Below are 9,851 nucleotides of genomic sequence, written 5' to 3' on the forward strand. Positions count from 1 at the left end.
AGGGTGATTCCTCCTTCACCATTCCCGACGATGCCTCTGTCGTGCAACCCCGCGAGTGTGGGACCCCCAAGGGTGATTCCTCTAAGCCCACCTCGACAGGTACATCGTTCGGAATCCAACGAGGGTGATACCTCGGGTTCCCCCCGATGTTACAACCACACAGTTACTCGACCATGTTACTGGGATCATTGGTGATTAGTTGTAAGACGGGTGGATTCCCGTGAGACTGTGTTGATGGCCTAATTAAAATGCTAATGGATTTGGGTATTTGATCTGGGTTGGTCGGAGACCTTTTCGCACTAACCGGCTACGCGGGAAGAATTATGGGTACTCGGCGTCGCGGTATTAGCCGAAGCTTTTCAGATGCCAGCAATGTAGCGGCGCGCGCCCGAGTGGTCCCGAGATGCATCACGCTTGTGATTAAGGGATGCTAGGACTGACGTCGGCCGCCCACGCCACGTGCAGGAGCGTGAAGGGGAACTGGGCCCATGAACCCTTTGTGCTTAGGATTTAGACCGGCGGGCTGGCCTCTCTGATTAGTCTTAGGTGGGGCTGCGACGTGTCGATATTCCGAGGCCGGGCAGGACCCAGAAAAGTATGTCCGGCGAGAGTGTTATCGAGCGTGACGGGACATGTGGTGCACCCCTGCAGGGATGAAAATTAACTATTTGGATAGCCGTGTCCACGGTTACAGGACGACTTGGAGTTGTGCCCCGATCTTTTACAACTACAAGGTTACTTAACTGGATTTAGTTTGCCTCGGGATTGCTTCCTCGCAGGGAGTCGAGGGAGGATCTTTAGGCGTGACCTCACTTTAATATTGCTGCAACAATATGACTATTAATGTGTTACCCCTGTTCTACTCTCGTCTATTGCTGCAAGACCCTAAAGATGCTAGTCTTCGATAGGAGTAGGCCTTCTCTCTCTATCCTCGCATTGCTGCAGTCAGTCCACATATAACCCCCTTCTTTGATACTGATGCATAATTAGAATAGTTCTGATGTAAGACTTGCGAGTACTTTGGATGAGTACTCACCGCTGCTTTGCTCCCCCTTGTCCCCTTGATCCGTTTGCTGCGACCAGATGATGGAGCCCAGGAGATGGAGGTCCCCGCCGCCGTCGACTGCTACCCCGACGGTGCCTACTACTACTACGTGGAGGCCGCTGATGATCAGGAGTAGTTAGGAGGTTCCCAGGCAGGAGGCCTCGCCTCGTTCGATCGTTGTATCTTTTGTGCTAGCCTTCTCTAAGGCACCCCATGTTTTATGTCTGTACTCAGATATTTGTTGCTTCCGCTGACTTGTGTGTTTATCGAGCTTTCGTATTCTAGCCCTCGAGGCCCCTCGCTTGTAATATGAAGCTGATGTTATCTTATTTGTGTCTAGAGTTGTGTTGTGATATCTTCCCGTGAGTCCTTGGGTTTGATCGTACGCATTTGCGTGTATGATTAGCGTACGATTAAATCGAGGGCGTCACAAGTTGGTATCAGAGCCAACTGCCTGTAGGTAGCCCCCTTTCCAACTCCTTGGCCGAAGTTGAGTCTAGTGTTTGAAAAACTTTACTAACACTGATGTTGTGGCTTACGGGCCCACATCTCAATTGGGTGGTATTAGTATCTTTTACTCCTTTCCTATACTCTGGGCTCTACTTTCTCTTCTCTTTCGGGTCAAAGATTTTACTAACTCTAACATTAGGTTCTCGAATCACATCAATACGGAGCGCTGGACTATCTACTCTTTTTCTCCTGAATATGTATTGCACACACTGTCATTGACATCCGTCAATCTTATTTTCAGATGCGCCCCGCAAGACAGCACGTGCGCCTGACACAGGCCACTGAGACGACTGGGTTCCCGGCCATTTTGGTCGATCTCCTGACCAGGCTGGGATATCGCTGGTACCCCGAGTACACTGTGTTCGAGGATTTCCGCGAGTACAACCAGTACCAGTACCAGGCTGAGGTTCGCATCTTCGACCAGAGGGGCGGCGAGACCCTCGAGCGCCACGTGTTCTGTGGTATTGGAGTGTCGGTCGAGATGGCCGTCCATGATGCGGCCTACATCGCCATCACCCGTCTTCGTGGAGCGTACCCTCACCTGGAGGAGAGCCCTTTCAGATACATCCCGCATGCTCCTGCTGGGGATGAGACTGGATCTGATCTCACTGCCTATGCTTCTGACGTTCGGGAGCGCAGCGACCGTTCCTACGTCGCTGTCTGCGCCCCCTACGTGACGCGTCGCTACGACGCGCGGATTCTGGTGCAGTACACTGAGGCAATGGATCGTGCTTTCCGAGCTCTGACTGTGGAGCTGTATGCTACGCGCGCTCGTCTTTACGACGCGTTGACAGAGCTGCAGCCATCACACTGTCCGAGGGTTCCACCTATGCGCATCCGTGAGCCGAGCAGGACAGAGCTACCATCAGCTCTCGAGTGGACTGATGTTGGGGGTAGAACCCCTGCACTTGGACCTCAGCTGCTCGACTGGATGCGGTACCCTCACCAGAGTCACAACGGGACACAGGGTCCTGTCCCTACCTTCTATCACCGCCAGCTACCAGGATTCGATCGTCCTCTCCGACGTTGATGTAGCCTTATCGCTACCTCTCGTTGTGGTACTCTTCCACCGTGTGCCTGCGCGCCGCCTAGTGAGTCCAGGGTATCGTCAAATGCGTCCGGGCTATCGCCAAATTTCGAGTTTTTAATCGTTAGTCTGTAATCGAACTTATGTATGGGTCTGTATGTCGAACTCAACTACTATGGAGTATCTATCGCATTTCCCTTTCATTATGCTTGATTACTTCATGAATGTGTGCGATGCCTTTCAATTACTTTAAGCTAAACTACCCCTGCTAAATATTTAACAGGATGGTTAGACCAGTTGGCCGCCCGCGTGGCCCTACCAACGATGCACCACCCCCGCCTCCTGAGTATATGGCGGGGATGATCCAACAGTTTGAGTTGAACCGCCAGTTTATGCAAGGGCTCATGGATCAGTTCCAAAGGCCGAACATGAACCAACCACAAGGCATGACACTGCAAGACTTCTGCCGTCTCAACCCTGCGATCTACCGCAGCTCAACTCAGCCTCTAGATGCTGATGACTGGCTCCGTGACATTTCTTATGAGCTGGAGTCTGCCAATGTGCCCCTGGCGAGCTATGTCAACTTTGCCGCCTACTTTCTGAAGGGTCCCGCCGCTCAATGGTGGGACAGCCACAGGCGCTCTCAGCCCGATGGAACTATCATCACTTGGGCAGAGTTCAAGGCTGCTTTCCGTGCTCGATACATTCCCCAGGGAATCATGGACCGGAAGAAGCGTGAGTTCCGCAACTTGGTCCAGGGCAACAAGACTGTGGATCCTTATCAGCGGGAATTTCTGGAATTATCTCGCTATGCTGAAGAAGACATTGCGACTGATGCACGCAGGCATGAGAAGTTCCGTGAAGGCCTCCACCCTGATATCAAGCTGACACTCCTCGTTCAAGACTATGCTGATTTCGCCACCCTGGTGAACAAGGCTATTCAGGTTGAGACTGGTCTGCAGGAATACAAGGATAGCAGCAAGCGCAACCGTGACATGGGCTCATCTTCGGGCTCATCTGCACAGAAGCGGAAGATCTGGATTCCCAACAACATGTACCATGCACCTGCTCCTACTCCGAGGCCGTCCTATGTTGCACCTCGCCTGCCTCCTCCACCACCTAGGCAGCCAAGGCTTCCAGCTCCACCGCCTCGAGTTCCTCCTTCCCGCCCTGAGGACGGGCTGTGCTTCAAGTGTGGCCGTCCAGGTCACCGTGCTAGAGACTGCAGGCAGAATCCGAATCAGCTGGCACTTCCCGCAACTGGCCGTGGCAACAACCAGAACAACAACTTCAACACTAAGCCTGCTTATGTTCGTGGTCAGGCCAACAACATTGATATGGGTCAAGCTCAAGACCAGCCTGCTACCGTGATGGCTACACTTCTCGTTAACTCAGTACCTGCTTCTGTATTGTTTGATACAGGAGCATCGCATTCCTTTATGTCGGAAAATTTTGCATACATGCATGACATTAGGAGCGAAGAGATGAACATCCCGATAGTGGTAAACACCTCTGGGGGCGAATGCCGAACCTCTGTGGTTTGCCCCCATGTTCCAGTTGAAATTGAAGGATTAGAATTCCTTGCCAACCCCATCCTACTAAAGTCATCCAACATTGATCTCATATTGGGGATGGACTGGTTGAAAGCTCATACGGCATCGATCGTTTGTGCCACCAAGACCGTCCACCTCCTACACCCTTCAGATGAACTAGTAAGCTATCATGCTCATCTCGTCCGTAATGCTGAGGCACGGCTGTATGCTTTGAATGCATTAAATGCGTCGCCTCTGGAAGGGATTGAAAACATACCAGTGGTCCGAGAATTTCAAGATGTCTTTCCAGAAGAACTTCCGGGGATTCCCCCTGCTCGAGCTGTCGAGTTGGTCATTGACTTGGTACCCGGTACCACTCCTATTGCCAAGCGTCCTTATAAGATGCCACCACATGAACTCCTTGAACTTAAGCAAGAAATTGACAACTCGCTCCGTCTGGGTTTCATCCGGCCGAGTTCCTCTGCTTGGGGAGCACCTTCTCTCTTTGTTAAGAAGAAGGATGGGACAAATCGATTGGTTCAAGACTATCGTCCTATCAACCAGGCCACTATTCAAAACAAATATCCTCTCCCTCGGATAAATGATTTGTATGATCAACTTGCTGGTTCCACCGTTTTCTCTAAGCTCGACCTGAGATTGGGATACCACCAAATCCGTGTTCGCAAAGAGGATATTCCAAAGACCGCCTTTGTTACTCGATATGGATCATACGAGTACACCGTCATGTCCTTCGGCTTAACCAATGCACCGGCAACCTTCTCGCGACTGATGAATTATATATTCATGGACTACCTCCACAAATTTGTCGTGGTATATCCGGATGATATTCTGGTGTTTTCGAAGAACAAAGAAGAGCATGCTGAACATCTTCGTCTTGTACTGGATAAGCTTCGGGAGCATAAACTCTATGCGAAGTATTCCAAATGTGAGTTCTGGCTAGACGAAGTGACTTACCTTGGTCATGTGATTTCCAAGGATGGTATTGCGGTCAACCCTGAACGAATTCAAGCTATTCTTGACTGGACTCCCCCAAAGAATGTCAAGCAAGTCAGAAGTTTTCTCGAGCTCGCCAGCTATTGCCGTCGATTCGTCGAGAACTTCTCCAAGATTGCGAAGCCCTTAACCAACCTGCTTCACAAAGGTGTTAAGTATGAATGGACTGATAAATGTCAGGAAAGTTTCCAGGCGCTCAAGGACAAACTGACGTCCGCTCCAGTACTTGCTCCTCCAGATACGAAAAGGGACTTCGTCATATACTGTGATGCTTCTCGTCAAGGAATAGGTTGTGTCCTAATGCAGGATCGCAAGGTGATCGCTTATGCTTCATGCCAACTGCGTGCTCATGAAGAGAACTACCCAGTTCATGACCTCGAGCTTGCCGCAGTCATTCATGCATTGAAGGAATGGCGACAATACCTTGTCGGTAATCGCTGTGAAATCTACACCGACCATCAAAGTCTGAAGTACTTGTTCACTCAACCGGAGTTGAACCTACGTCAACAAAGATGGATGGAGCGTATAGCAGATTTTGACTGTAGTATATCATATACCCCTGGCAAGGCTAATGTAATGGCTGATGCCTTAAGTCGCAAGTCATACTGCAACCACCTCCAGGTTCATCAGGTTCACAATCGTCTGCAAGAGGAATTCCGTAAGCTGAACCTCCACATTATTCCTCAGGGTTACCTTGTTCCCCCTCCTGAAGAGTATCAAAAGATGGACCTCTATGTTGTTAATCAGGGTTCCCTCAGTAACCTAGTGGTTGAACCAGATCTTGTGAGCTCCATAAAGAATATACAAAACTTTGACGATGATGTCGACATGATTGAGAGCTATATTGCAAAGGGTAAACCCTCCTTTTTCACTGTTGATGAAGGTGGCGCCTTGTATTTCAAGGGTCGCCTATTCGTCCCAAATAAGAAGGAAAATCTCAGGATGACTGGGAAGGTGATGAAAGAAGCTCATGACACACCATTGTCTATTCACCCGGGTAGTACCAAGATGTACCAAGACATCCGGCAAAGATTCTGGTGGCCCAATATGAAACAAGACATTGCACGCTATGTGGCAGAATGTGATATATGCCGGCGTATCAAAGCAGAACACCAAAAGCCTGCTGGAACTCTGCAACCTATCTCTATTCCTGAGTGGAAATGGGACCATGTTGAAATGGACTTTGTCACTGGTTTTCCCAGGTCTCAGAAAGGTAATGATGCTATTCTTGTCGTCATTGATCGACTGTCCAAAGTTGCACATTTCCTGGCCGTCAAAGAAACGATTAATGCTAGTCAACTGGCAGATCTTTATATGTCAAGAGTTGTTTCACTTCACGGTATTCCGTTGGTAATCAGTTCGGACCGTGGCAGCTTGTTCACTTCAAAATTCTGGGAAAGTTTTCAGAAGGCTATGGGGACTCATCTGTCCTTCAGCACGACATTTCATCCTCAATCCCAGGGACAAGTTGAATGAGTCAACCAAATTCTCGAGGACATGCTTCGGGCTTGTGTCATTTCTTTCGCTAAGAAATGGGAGGAATCTCTCCCGTATGCCGAGTTCTCTTACAACAATAGCTATCAAGCTAGTCTGAAGATGGCCCCTTTCGAAGTATTGTATGGGCGAAGGTGTCGAACTCCTCTGAATTGGTCAGAAACTGGGGAACGATCACTCTTCGGTCCGGATATTATTCAACATGCCGAAGATCAAGTCCGTATTATTCATGAGAATCTGAAGGCTGCTCAGTCTCGTCAGAAGAGTCAGTATGACCGTCATCATCAAGATATGGTCTATCAACCTGGCGAAAAGGCTTATCTTCGTGTCACACCAATGAGAGGTGCACACTGTTTCGGAATCAAGGGCAAGTTAGCTCCTCGTTATATTGGTCCTTTCACTGTTCTCGAAAGGCGTGGAAGAGTGGCTTATCAATTGGAACTGCCGGCGAACCTTTCTCAGGTTCACGATGTCTTCCATGTTTCTCAGCTCCGTCGCTGCTTCAAGGACCCTATTCGAGCAGTGGATCACGATATGCTTGAGCTACAACAAGACCTCTCTTATAAAGAGCATCCGGTCCGCATTCTCGACCAAGCTGAACGTAAGACTCGTCGCAAGGTCACTAAGTTCCTTAAGGTGCAGTGGTCAAATCACTCTGAAGATGAAGCCACTTGGGAACGCGAGGATCATCTTCGTGATGAATACCCCGGGCTCTTTCCCTCTACCTCTTAATTCTCGGGACGAGAATTCTTGTTAGTAGGGGAGAATTGTGACATCCTCGACTTCTGCTACACTAGTGATTGTAATTAAGCTATAGTGTTCAACCGCTAATGATGCCACGTCATCGAATTTCCATCTCAGACCCGCGTTGATTCGAGTTTGTCCGGATTCCAAATTTGAAAACAAAAGTAAAGTACTTTTTAAGTTCATTACAAATTTTAAAAGATTATGTTTATGAAAGAAAGAATTTAAAAAGAAAAATCAGATAGTAAGATAAATAGGAAAGAAAGAAATAATAATAAGAAAAGGCAAAACAAAACAAAACAACAAAAGAAAAAAAAACAAAAAAAAACAACCCCACCCCCGTGGCCGAGCTGGGCCAAAAGGGCCCAGCTGGCCAGCCCAACCGCGCCCGTGATCCAAACCCTAGACCCCCCTGGCGAGCAGCCCTCCCCTCGCTACTCCCTCCCCTCCTGAGCGCCGCCGCCAGCCATCCCCCTCGTGGGGGCCCCACCCCCCCATCTCTCGCCTCCCACCCCCACCGACACCCTCGCCACCAACCGCCCCTCGTGGGGGCCCCTCCCCATCTCTCCCGTGACACTCTCCCTCCCCCACGACCCCCATCTCCCTCGGCCTCCCCATCTCGCCCCCTCCCCACGACCCTCTCTGCTCCCGTCGCCTCCCCTCCTCCCAAATCCTCCCGCCGGCGGCCTTCCTCCCCCCTCCTCCTCTCGCCGGCAGCGCCCCCCCACGGCCTCCTCCCTCCACCGACCCTCCTCCCCCGGCGGCCCCCCCACCTCACGGCCTCCTCCTTCCCCGCCCCCCCCTCACGGCCTCATCCTCCCGGCCGGCTTCGTGCGAACTCCGGCTTCACCAGGCCGTCTCGTCACCGTCGGTGAGCCCCTCCTCGGGCTCCTCCCACCGTGTCGATCTCCTCACCGTCCCGGTTCCGTTCCGGCAAACGGGACCTCGATCCGTCGACGATAGACTCCGGTAGGAGGATTTGAACTTTCGGTTCTTCTAGGTGGAGTTAGCAGAGAGTTCTCTGTCTGTTAACAGAGAGAGAGAGATGAGTGTTGTGAGAGAAAAGAAAAATGAATAAAACAAATGATGTATTAGACGCGTATGTATGTATGTATGTATGAGATGTGATGTATGTATTTGCGTATATGGATATTTAGAGGAATACGGTATTTGCACGGTTAGGTATCTAATAAAAAAAGATGAGAAAATAACCTTAGGCCACTTAACGGTGGGGCCAATGCATCCGCTGTGTATGACAGGGAGGCCCCATGCGGTAGTTAATATAAATAAAAAAATAATAATGTTTTATTAAATAAATAAATAGATATATTAGTTAAAATAATTAATTAACATAATTAGAGTATGACAGGTGGGTCCCTCGTTGAATTAATCTGATTAATAACTAATTAATCTTAATAAAAACTTGTGTCTATGACGTTCGGGACCCGCAGGTCAGTTGACCGGTCAAATGTTGATGTCAGCATGACATCGCGATGATGTCATAAATGGAATTTTATTAAATCTTTGAAATCTGTTTTTAATTCCTAAATAATTAATAAAGCTTTGAAAATTAATATTAAATAATCCGTAAGTCAGATCAAATTAATTTCAACATGAAAGTTGATCAGCAAAGCGAGACGAACCCGGATACACGGTCCGTTCGTCTGTCACGCGTCCCTAGCATAGCAAACATGGAACTTTTCCATCGTTTCGAGTATAACCGGTAGTAGCCCGAGACCCGGAAAATATCGTCAGATATTCTTCCGACCCGTCTATGACGGATGTTGCTGCGTTAGCTCATGTGTAGCCTGCATCTTTCCATGTCATGCTTTGTGTTGCATCGGTGCTATTATTTATTGTTTCTTCCCCCTCTTCTTACCGGTAGACCCCGAGACTGACGCTGCTGCCGGGTACATCTACGACCCTGCCGATCAGTCCTTTGCCGCAGAGCAGCAAGGCAAGCAAATTCCCCTTGATAATTCCTATATCGCCTATGTTTTTCTTTCTACTGCTTGCATTAGTATTTTTGCTACTGTTGTAGTTAGCTCCTATATCTGATGCATAGCCTGTTTTTGATGAACTGCTACTTTCAGTCCTGTACTTTTAATATGCTTACTATAGGTGGAGCAGTCATCCCCTCTGACCCCGTAGCTCAGTTGCCCCGCTTGTTTTCAAATCTCGATCTTTGATCGACGAGCCAGACCCGACACAGCACATTCACCCCCCTTCGTTGTACGACGCTACAGAGATACTATCGGGTACCGAGGGTGACACCTCGCTAAGTACTCCTGATGATATCTCTGTAGTATAGCTAGTCGGTCGTGGTTATCAAGGGTGATTCCTCCTTCACCATTCCCGACGATGCCTCTGTCGTGCAACCCCGCGAGTGTGGGACCCCCAAGGGTGATTCCTCTAAGCCCACCTCGACAGGTACATCGTTCGGAATCCAACGAGGGTGATACCTCGGGTTCCCCCCGATGTTACA

This window comes from Hordeum vulgare, chromosome 2H (assembly GCF_904849725.1).
Source record: "Hordeum vulgare subsp. vulgare chromosome 2H, MorexV3_pseudomolecules_assembly, whole genome shotgun sequence".
Lineage (NCBI taxonomy): Eukaryota > Viridiplantae > Streptophyta > Magnoliopsida > Poales > Poaceae > Hordeum > Hordeum vulgare.